Source organism: Tursiops truncatus, chromosome 7, assembly GCF_011762595.2.
Source record: "Tursiops truncatus isolate mTurTru1 chromosome 7, mTurTru1.mat.Y, whole genome shotgun sequence".
NCBI classification, from domain to species: Eukaryota; Metazoa; Chordata; class Mammalia; order Artiodactyla; family Delphinidae; genus Tursiops; species Tursiops truncatus.
Window position 1 is genome coordinate 18,347,548 of NC_047040.1, and position 11,401 is coordinate 18,358,948.

An 11,401-nucleotide genomic window follows, 5' to 3' on the forward strand; every position below is an offset into this window, starting at 1 on the left:
ATTACTAAACTGGAACCTGTGGTAACCATGTTTCCTGCCCACCGGGGAGTTCCTTCTGACATAGGAAGAAAGAGAGGTCAGCATGCCAGGAGAAACAGAGACACCTAGAGAGGAGGAGAATGCAGGGCTAGAAGTCCTAAATTCCATCCCCTGGGGCCCTGGTTCTGCAGTTCTGCCCTCAATATTGTGAGCTTCCCCAGTGTCCTTCCTGGCTTTGGGGCCAATAAACTTTTCCTTTATTTTTCCTTGAGACACTTGGTATTGGCTACTGTCACTTGTAACCAAAACAATCCTGGCTAATAGACTATAGGAGACCGTGCAACCATTTCCACAACACTAGGGAGGACAGAACATATTTGGGACTCCTCTCTGTGAATAGTCTCCAGACCACAAAAGGAAATTGCCCTTCGGACCAGCCCAAGGCCTTGCTTCCTTAGTGAAATGAGGCAGAAAACAAATAAATAAATTACACCATCTATTCTCTAGTCAAAATCAACATTTACCAGACTTGGCTCTGAACCACTTGGAGCTGCTTCCAAAATTCGGTTCCACCCCTGAGGATCTGCTAGCATGGAGGGCAGCGAAACAACACTCTGAGGCTTGGAAGGCAGGTGAAAGAGGAGCATATTCCAAACCATGTTCTGAACCAGGCAGGGAGCACCACTGGAGTAAGAGTTTAGACTCCCCTGAGGACTGCTTAGAACTGGACTTCCTAAAAATAATGATAATTTATCTGGATGGGTAATGTACTTGGCACATAATTCAAGAGGTCCTATTCTGTGGGTTGCCTTTTCACTCTCTTGATAGTATCCTTTGATGCACAAAAGTTTTAAATTTTGATGAACTCCAGTTCTTTATTGCCTGTGCTTTTGGTGCCATATCCAAGAAATCACTGCCAAATCCAATGTGAAGAATGTCATCCCCTGTGTTTTCTTCTAAGAGCTTTACAGTTTTATGTCTTTGATCCATTATGAATTAATTTTCATATATAGTATAAGGTAAGGGTCCAACTTCATTCTTTTGCATGTGAATATCTAGTTTTCCCAACACCATTTGTGGAAAAGGCTGTCCTTTTCCCCTTGTTGAAAACAATTTAGCCATATATGTGAAGATTTTTTTCTGGGCTCTCTATTCTATTCCATTGACCTATATATCTGTCCTCACACCAGTACCACACTGTTTTGATTACTCTAGCTTTGTAGTAAGTTTTGGAATCAGGAAGTGTGAATCCTCCAACTTTGTTCTTTTTCAAGACGTTTTGGCTATGTAGGGTCCCTTGAGATTCCATATGAGTTTTAGATAGAAGGAATTTTTCTATTTCTTCAAAAAACATTGGTGGGGTTTTGATAGGGATTGCATTGAATCTGCAGATCACTTTGCGTATTATTAACAGCTTAACAATATTAAGTCTTCCAATCAGTGAATACTGGATGCCTTTCAATTTTTTTGTGTCTTCTTTATTTCAGTAATATTTTGTAGCTTTCAATGTACAAATCTTATGTCTCCTTGGTTATGTTTATTTATAAGTATTTTATTCTTTTTGTTGCTATTGTAAATGAAGTTCATCATGAGGGGTTTTCCCTTTATTCCATTAATGTGGTATATTATACTGATTGGTTGCCATATGTTGAACCATCCCTGCATTCCAGGAAAAAAATCCCATGTCATCATGTGTATAATCCTTTTAATATGCTGTTGAATTTGGTTTGCTAATATTTTGTTGAGAATTTTAACATCAATATTTATAAGGAATATAGATTTGTAGTTTATTTTCTTGTATGTCTTTGTCTGGCTTTGGTATCAGGCTAATGCTGACCTCATAGAATGAGTTAAGAAATATTCCTTCCTTTTCAAATGTTTAGAAGAGTTTGAGAAGGGTTGGTGTTAATTCTGAAATGTTTGGTAGAATTCACCAAGAGAGCTGTCTTGTCCTACTTTTATCCTTATTGGGAGGTATTGAGTCATTCTTAATATCCTCATTTGTATTTATTTTCCTTTTTTTTTTTTTTTTTTGGCCATGCCGCATAGCATGCAGGATCTTAGTTCCCTGACCGGGGATGGAACCCATGGCCCCTGCAGTGGAAGTGCGAAGTCTTAACCACTGGACCGCCAGGGAAGTCCCTCCTCATTTGTATTTCACTGAATGGATTTACCATAATTTATATGGCCAATTGGCCAATTTTTTATTCAGAGACATTTATATTTTTTCCAGTCTTTTGTTATTATAAACAATGCTGATATGAACATCCTTGGGACAAACTTTTGAACATATAAATTTTGGTAAGGTGTCTAAAAAAAAAAAAAGTAGCACTCACATTATTTTATGGTCACACCTCTCACCTGAGCTAAATAATATTGGGAATGGGAAGGTCCACCAAGACAAACCATTTCATTCAGGGTTTGCCGGGAAAAGGGGACAATTTATAAATGTGTGTACATGGTACGGTCCCTTGTACAATGGGTGTTACCAATATATTTTGTTAAATCAATTATAGAAGGAAGGCAGTCTTGTTGTTTGCTTGAAATCTTCCCAGATTACTCTGACCTTGGAGAATCTTGGAAACTTAAGGTTGGAGGTAACTTCATAGGTCATGAGGTTGACCAATCCCACACCCCCACTTCTCAGTTAAGGCTTAACTAGTTTCTACTGTGACTCCAGCAAGCACTGCTCTAGTTTGAACCCCTCTACTGCCTGGGAACTCCAGGCAGCCCATTCCATTCCACAAAGAGTATTGGGTACCTAACAAGCCTCTGTTATGGGATAGCGGACAGCTTGGCTGTTAGAAAACATTTCCTTATATTTGAACCCAGGAGATGTCTCTGCTATGCCTATTATTCTGCCCTGGGAGCCAAACAGAGCAAGAAGAAACCGCTTTCAGAGATCCAGTCTTCAAATATTTGGGGGCAGTGCTCACGCCTTTTGGAGACTTTGCCTGTTTCACCATTCCCAATTTCTCTCCCTTCCCTGAACTAATGAACCAGCAAAACCCAAACTCATCATAGCCTCCAAGGCCCCACAGAACTGGCCCTGCCCATCTTGCCAACCTCAGCTCACTCACCTCTCCTTTGGGTTCACCTCACTTCAGCCACACAGCCTCTTTTCTGCCGGGTGACACTGCCAAGCTCTCCCTTGCCTTCCCCTAAGCTCAGTGACTAGAGGGCTGTGGAGGCCTGGGCAGATCTCTGAACCTCACAGAGGGCTCCCTAGAAGACAAGGGCTCTGGCTACCCAAAGGACCTCCCAGACCCCATAGATGGCATGGATAGGGGGCAGGTGGCTGTTATGGGTAGATCGCTGGGATGGGGACACTGACTTGGCCAGCATAGGGCATTTGGATCGAGGAAAAAACTGAAAGAGGTCAAAAAGGAGAGAACCAGAAGTAACTTTTCCACCTGGCCCTGGTCAGGGAGTATCTCATCCACCCCGGTCTACTCCAGGATCCCAGATGTGAGACGGGTGCTGATGCCCCCCCACGGTGCACCCTCCTTCCACTGACCGACCCCCACCTCCAGGGTTGCCTTTGTCCCTTTGTCCAGGGCCCATCCTCCTCCTCTTTCTGTTTCCCAGCATCCTCATGCTTCCATCCCAAGATGGGCTGGGCCAGGAGACAGCCATTGCGTGAGAGCCTTGGGGACAGTGTAGCAAGTATGAACTCTGAGACCTGGCTCTTGCCTCAACTTTAGCACTTTGTGGGGAGGTAGGAGGCCCAGGCAAGGGGGTGTGGAGGTGGGGTGGTCAGCCAGAGGCTAAGATGTGGGTGCTTCTCCTGGAAGTTCACCAACTAACCATCTGAACTACCTGGGCAATTCCTGTTTCCTCTCTGGCCCTGTCATGCTTAGATGTGGAAAGGGATCAGGCTGGGTCATCTCTGGAGCCCTCACAGCTTCTGACATCCTGAGTCTTTGGGCTCAGGGGGTGGGACATGGAGGGGTCCCTGGCTGAACCCTCCCTGCCTCAGTGCTCCCAGAGCCCCTCCCCCTGACGGTCCCCTTCCATGCTGCCCGCCCCACCCCCATCTTCCTCTCAGCTCCACAGGCGGCTGAGGAGCCTGGAGTGACTGTAAAAGGGAAGGAATGTCCAGAGGCAATTGTTCCTTCCTGATATCACCAGGGGGAGGTTGAGTTGGGGGGCCCAGCTGGAAGGGTGGCGTCAGGATTCTCCCTGAATCTCATCTCCCCCGCGCTGCACTGACCCCCCTGCCGCACGCTCAGCCAGCAATCCACCCCCTCTCATCTGCCACCATCCACATCTCATTGGCTTAAGGCCTCCTAGCCTCCCTCTCCCAATTTTCTCCACCTCCTGACCCCAGACCCTCTCCTGGGCCCCTTCCTTCACGGCACCCCACCCCCCTGACCTAGCTCCTTCTCTGGGGAGGCTCTGCAGCCCGGTTCCAACACTCTCCAGCCCCACACTCCTTTTACAGACATGGAGCGCTGCAGGTTTTCTGCCAAAGTAGGAGAAGTCTGAGGCTAATCTCACCTCCTCCCAGCTCCCAAATTCTACCAAATAGGATGCCTTGCAGACTGGGGAGAAGGAGGTGGGGGGAAGCTGAGCCTCAAGGGGAGGAGCTAATGAGACGGTGGAGATGAAAGTGCTCTTTGGACTCGGAGCATCCTGTAAATTTCAGGTGTTATTTGAATCAGTAAGAGGTTTGAGGCGGGGAGGATGGAGACGGCAGAGGAGGGGGCTTTGCTAGCACGAAGGGAAGGTCCCCAGGAAGGCATCCTGGTGCATTGGGAGCAGCAGATGGCCGGGAGTCAGGAGGCCGGAGTCCTGGGCAGCCCTGGATAAGCTGAGTGACCTTGGACTGGCTGCATCCCCTCTCTGGGTTTCAGTTTCTCCTTGCTTAAAATGAAATATCCTGGACATCGCCCCCCACCATTCTGACCCCCAAAAGAGGAGTGAGAGAGACCCTTTCTTCTGAAAAGTTGCCTCCCTGGGCTGCCTTCTCTGAAGCCTTTTTGCTCAGATAGACTCATCATCAAGCCAAACCCAGACACTGGCGGATCCCCAGAACAGACCCAGTCCCACCATGTGTTGATGAGACGTGGCTACACCTGCCAGCAGAAATGGACACACGTTCTCCCTCCCCCCAGGTTGCCCCTGACTGCCCGGCCTCTCCTCCTCCCTCTCCCCTGGTTCCCATCCTGACTGTGTGAGCGTTTGGTCCTGCCCAACAAAATGGATGCAGCCCCCCACCCCCTCCTGGGCTCTTGGAGTCTCAGTTGTCCCCGCACATCTCTCCCCCCACCACATCCAGCCACCTCCCCACGATCCCCAGCTATCTGTGGAGGATACCCTTGAACTTCTCCAAATCCCCCCGTCCTGAGCCATTTCCTAAGGAGGCAGGGGAGCCCTCTCTCCCCAGCACAAACACGCACCCTCCCCTCAGCTGAAACCCCCGAGAAGAACAAGAGAAAACTCTCTTTGACCAGACTAGGGTATATCTGGGTGGAAGAGGGGCAGGGGTGTGAGAATTGGAGTGGGAAGGTGTCAGGGTGAGCTGAGAGCAGCTGAGAAGGTGTAGGGTGGCACTGAGCCCTGCTCCATCCTCCGTGGAAGGGGATTTCACGGGCTTCTCTACCTACCCACAGACTCACACCCTAGAGAGTCACTCAAGGCTTAACTCTAATCCCTCTGCTGAAATGTAAGCCCCTTCTTTCTTTCTTAGACCTTAGCCCAGATAGAGAAAAGCAGCTTCCTTTCTTCCCTGGAATTCTCTGCCAGGTTCTTAGTGCCATCACTCAGCCCTCTCTTCTCCCTGCTTTATCCCCATTCCTTTCATCTTTCTTCATAGGCTTTTTTTGGTTTCAGCCCCTCCAGTTTGGTCATATCCCTGCTGTCTTGGGTGCTTTCCAGGTTTTCTACATCCTCTGAGGCTGTAGAGTGCTTTAACAGGGGCTGAGCAGGCTGGCAATGACCTCACAGGGCCGCTATGCACAGTTGCTATCTATAGCCTTATAGGCTCAGCCGCCTCTTCCTCCAGCCAACTGAGTCACAGTCAGCTTGGAGTCCACTCAGACCCCGGGGTCTTCTCTGCCACTCCAGACCACAGCCCATTACAGCACCCTGAGCTGTTCTTACTGCTGGCTCAAATGCTCATTCTCTGAATCATCCGAATACACAATGAAAGTTGAGTCTTGGGTTCCAGAAGACACCCATTCTTGGTCTCTCAGTGTTTTTATAGCCCCACTCATCTACCCTCTCACACCTGTCCAGATAGACAGTCAATGGCCTAAGTTCCATTTGACTCTGTGGACGTAGGGACAAGGGGAGGAATTTGGGGAGCAGCTGCTGGGCCGCTGCCCGCGTTCAAGGATCTACCACTCTTCGGTGAGTTGCTTCACCCCTCTGAGCCTCGGTTTCCTCATCTGTAAAATGATAAAGCAGCATAGGATTTGAGGAAGATTAAATGAGAAATTGTCCGTAAAGCACTTAGCACAGTGCCTGGCACACAGTGAGTGTTCAGTAGGTGCCAGCCATTACTAAAATATTTTATCCCCTTTGGACTGATAAGGAAACTGTTTCATAGAGGTCCAGGAACTAGCTTGAGTCCTTGCTTTAGAACAGCAGGTAGAGGGCCAAGATTCACAGCCAAGACTGCCTGACTCCAAATCTCTCTATCACAGGCTATGCTGCCTCTGATAATAACGTAGCTACCACTTACCGTATACTAGGCATGGTCTTCTGGACACCTGCCATATAAAATCACTGCATCTCTGATCTTCACAACAGTGGGAAGTAACTATTCACCTCATTTTACAGTTATGGATACTAGGCTCAGAGAGGTTAGGTAAGTTCCCTAAGGTGGCACAGCAAGTAAAAACAGGTTGTGAGCCTTAGTCCATGGCTGCTAGAAACCCAGCTCATTTCTCTGTGTGGTCGCTAAGTCCTTGCCATAGACTGACTTGGCAGGCTCAGCTCTAGGTCCTTCCCCTTTTAACTTGGCCTTACCTGGGAATCTCCACTGAAAAGTCCTTTGTCCAGTAGTGGACAAATCCCTCCTGACATTCTGCCCAGCTCCTCTCCCCAACTCCACTGCCCTCCAGAGAGGGGGCTGGGCTTGGAAAGGGCAGGTTTTAGGGAGTTAGGGACCAGCAGCAGAGGACTCTGGCCTTCATCCCACAGGAGCTGGGGGGCACTGAAGATTTCCTGTCTGGGGAATATAGGGGCCACTCTGCCCTGTGCCACCCTCAGGCCAGTCAGGCACTGGGGCTCCCCCTCAGGCTGGAGACGCTCCCTCCAGGGCACCCTGGCCCCAGACTGCCCCCAACAGGCCTGGGAGGAGGCCTTAGGCAACAGTACCCACAATTCTGTCCTGGAGAGGCTGCCTGGAAGACTGGGACTGGGGGCTGGGCTTGGTCCTGTGGCCTCAAGGTTCTAAAGAAACTCTGGGGTCTACTGTCAGCTGCTGGGGATTCCCACTGCCCAGCTCCCAGGCCCCAGAGCCTAAAGACATCCCAGATACACTCCTCTTCCCAATATTAAAGGTCCTGAGAGATACAATTTGTTGAAAACGGAGAGCACTGGAGTTTTTGTTTCCCCACCCACAGTGCTCAGAACTCTACCCCCCAACTGTCCCAGAGAGCCCCCCCATTGCCCCCTCCCCATCCAGCCTCAAAAAGATGGGCCAGGCTCTCCCTCTGCCTTTCCCCAGGCTCCCCAGCCATCCTGGGTACCAGAATAGACCACTGACCACCTGCCCTGGGGGCTGGGAGGGGCCACAGCCGGCGCTGCCACTCAGGCTGGGGGAGGGGATTGGGAAGGGGGAGCTGGGACAGCAGGAGGGTGCTCCAGGGCCCCAGGCCACTTCCAGCGGCTTCTCAGTGTAGTGCAACGGGCTCCCCATCAACACCCGACTGGCAGCCTGTGTCCCCACTCCCCAGCCTGGACGGGTCTGGAGTGCCAGACACCCTCTCCGGACGGGGCTCCGGCTGAGTCTCTGCCCACAGCTTCCCCTCCTCTCCAGGTCACTCCTCTTCCCCTCCCCCTCCCCCTCCAGGTCTGTCTCCACCTCCCCCAGGGTCCCTGCCCCCCAACCCCCAGCCGGGTTTGCTGGGTCTCTGCCCCCATCCGTCCCCCAGCTCCCTCTAAGTGAGGATGCCCTTGCTTGGTGACCCCACATTCCAGCCTTACTGGGGTCAGGAGGGCTTCCTGCCCGATGTGGGATCCCCGCCCCCACCCCTAGCTCCCGGCAGCCTCTCCTGGTCGTCCGGCTGCTGGCCCTTTGCTGCTCCCTTCTCGCACACCTCCCCCAGCCCCAGGCCCAATTTAGCTCCTTTAATCTTCCCTGTAATGCAATCTGACTGTTTCCTGAGCACACACTGCACTTCCCAAACTGCCGGTCCCTGGAGAGGGGCGGGGTGGAGGCAGGGTGGCCTCAGCTCTTCCCTGCACTGGAGCACCGCCCCACCTAGCCCCATCCCGGGCACTCCTGCTGTTCCCCTCTTCTTTTCCCCACCCCTAGGAGGCCCCAGGGAGCTCTGGCTGCGCAAGTCTCTGCCATGTGGATTCCATAGCCCAGGCCTGACACGACCCTGATTCCTCACCTCGTCTTTTCCCACCTCCTCAGAGCCTTTGCCCATGCTAATTCCCTCTGCCTGGAATACCCTCATCTCCACAGTGCACTTCTTCCTATGAAACTCTTACCCTCTCCCCTCTCAAGGGCCAGCTTAAGCCCGGTTTCCCAAATTCCACAGATTGCCTGGGCCCCTAATCCCAGGTCTGCCTCACACCAGCCATGTGACCTTGAGCAGGTTGCTTCCCTCTCCAAGTCTCCATTTGCTCATCTGTAAATGGGGATCATAATAATGCATCCCTCAGAGGGTGGCTACGAGGATTGAGTTACTTTACATAAAGTGCTGAGAACAGTTCTGGGTACATGGTAAGTGCTATTTAAGTGTTAAACGAAAATATCTTTTCCTGCCTTGTATTACAATGACTTTATTTCCTCCAAGTTAAGACACCATGAATTGTGAAACACTTCATTTATTTAATTACATCATTTCAGGGGGGAAAAGAAGCCTTACTGTATGAAACGTACAAATTATCTGTAAGCGGTCTTCCAATTTCATATATGTGTAAATTGTTCAGTAACGATATTTGTGTAGCAGACTCTCTGCTTCTATCCAGTCTCCTTTTCAGCTTCTTGTGTATTCATTGTTTATGGTCGGTGCCCAAGGGCTTGGGTTCAGGTTCTCACTCCCAAATTGTATTTAGCTAGGGGGTTTTTAGTAAATTCTTCGGCTCCTTTAAGCCTCAGTTTTTCCTAAATAGCTAAAATAATTCACAATTGTAGTGGATATTAAATGAGATGATATATGTTTAAGGCGTTTAGCCCCTTATTGGATATTCAACCAGGACAGCTATCATTACTGTGATGATTTTTAAACTTTTGTTGAAATCTGGACTCTCCAAGGACGAGAGAGGTGGAGGAGAGCTGGTATTACATGGTTGAAGTGCCCTCCAGTGGCCATATCGGAAAACTGCAGGCTTCTGGTGTGCTCCGGGAGTCCTTCCTTTGCTGGTCCAGGAACTAACTCAGCCATCCCCAGCCCGGTACAGGCTCACCCAACCCTCCTGGAATTCTTCACATTATCTTTCCTTTTACAGAGGCCGTAAGAGGCTTTTAAAAAGTACTTAATAGGATACGAGAGTAGGAGCAGAGCTTTAACCCAGGAAGGCTACAGCCTGGACATACACTGTCTCTCAAAGCTTGTGGGCCCAGGGCCCTGCGGCTGGGAGGTTGGGTGGTGGAAAGCTGTGTGCTGGGCATCGGTTCTCCTCTGACCTGGACACTATGGGATCTGGCCTGTGAGAGACCCCTCTTGCTGCCCACATCCAAAACTCTAGCATAGAACAAGTGTAGCCCCTTCCAAGTATCTACTTCTGGGCTGTGACAGATTTGTATTTTGTTCACCCTCCCTCCCTCTCTTCCTTCCTTCCTTCCTTCCTCCATCCATCGATATTTATTGAACACTGACTGTGTACCAGGCCCCACATCCTAGGTGCTGGGGGTTAGAAAGATCAATTTTAACACAGACAAAAACACAGCTGCCGAGAGTTGTTCACAGTGTCCCAGACGCCACATGCAGAGTTAATCCTTGTATCTGAGTGTTTACGGCGTCTCCGTGTGGCTGAGTGGGAGGGCAGAGGCAGGAACGTCAGATCCAGGCTGCCTGATGTCTCCTGATGAGACGTGTCCACAGTGGATGATTTGTCTGGCCGGCTTTCAGGGCTGACTTCCCCCTCCCACTCTGCTCCTCTGAGAAGTCCTCCCCATTTCAAACACTGACCGAACTCCTAGCTCCACCAGCATGGGGGTCCCTGAGCTCCTTTCCCTTCCCCCACCACTTCCCTTTCCCCGGGATCGAATCAGCCAATACTTAGCATCTAACCCCAGCTCACAGGCCAACTCCCCATTGTCCAGGACTGAGAGGAAGGAGCCTTCCTCCAGAGTCATTGCATGGGAGGGTGACTGGAGGTACCACCATGTTTTTGGAAGATGTCAGGAACGGGAGGAAGGGCTGGGTCGGTGATGTGTACATGGTTCCTGGGACTCTGTTGCCTCCTTGAGCTGCCATCTCCCCTCCCCTTCATGATCAAACTTCTCAAATGTCTTTCCACACCCTTCCTCAGTATTCTGTTGCTTTCTCCTAATTGTTCCATTTCCTCAGAATTCTTCCCAACTGTAGTAGCACAGGCTATTGGGCCCTCGCTGGGTCCCCTCAACTCCTAGACCAGTGCTGTCCAACAGAAATGTAACCGGGAGCCACATATGTCATTTCAAATGTTCTAGTAGCCACCTTTTAAAACGGTAAAAGAAACAGGTGAGATCAATAATATAGTTAACCCAATGTATCCAAAATATTATTATTTCAACATGTAAGCAATGGTCAAAAATTGAGATATATGAATATTTTGTCATAATCTGATGTATACATTATTTTATACGTACAGCACCTCTCAATTCGGACTAACCACATTTCAAGCTGCTCAGGTGGCTGGCGGCTGGCGTATTGGGCAGTGCAGTTCCAGAACCTGCATTCACTACTTGGCACACCCTCTTTCGCTCTCTGTGACTGATCGTCTCATTTCCATGTGTCCTGTCTCCCCAGGGAGATTCAAAGTCCCCTGGGTCAGAGTCCTCACTTTTTCATCCCTGTATCTCCCGTGGCACCTTAAAGCTGTGCGCCACACTCACGAGGCTCTGCAAGCAGGTTTGTTGATGGGAGTGAGTGCTGGGGATTGATTTTTGTGTTTTCGTTATGGCTGTAAATGGTGTGCTATAGATTGCTTCTATAGATGCACCCTGCTGCAGTAGTAGCAGAAACAAGCAGCCTGGTTGTCCGCACAGGCAGAGCCCTGGGGCCGATGGGGCTCACCTACCCAGGCCGGGGAA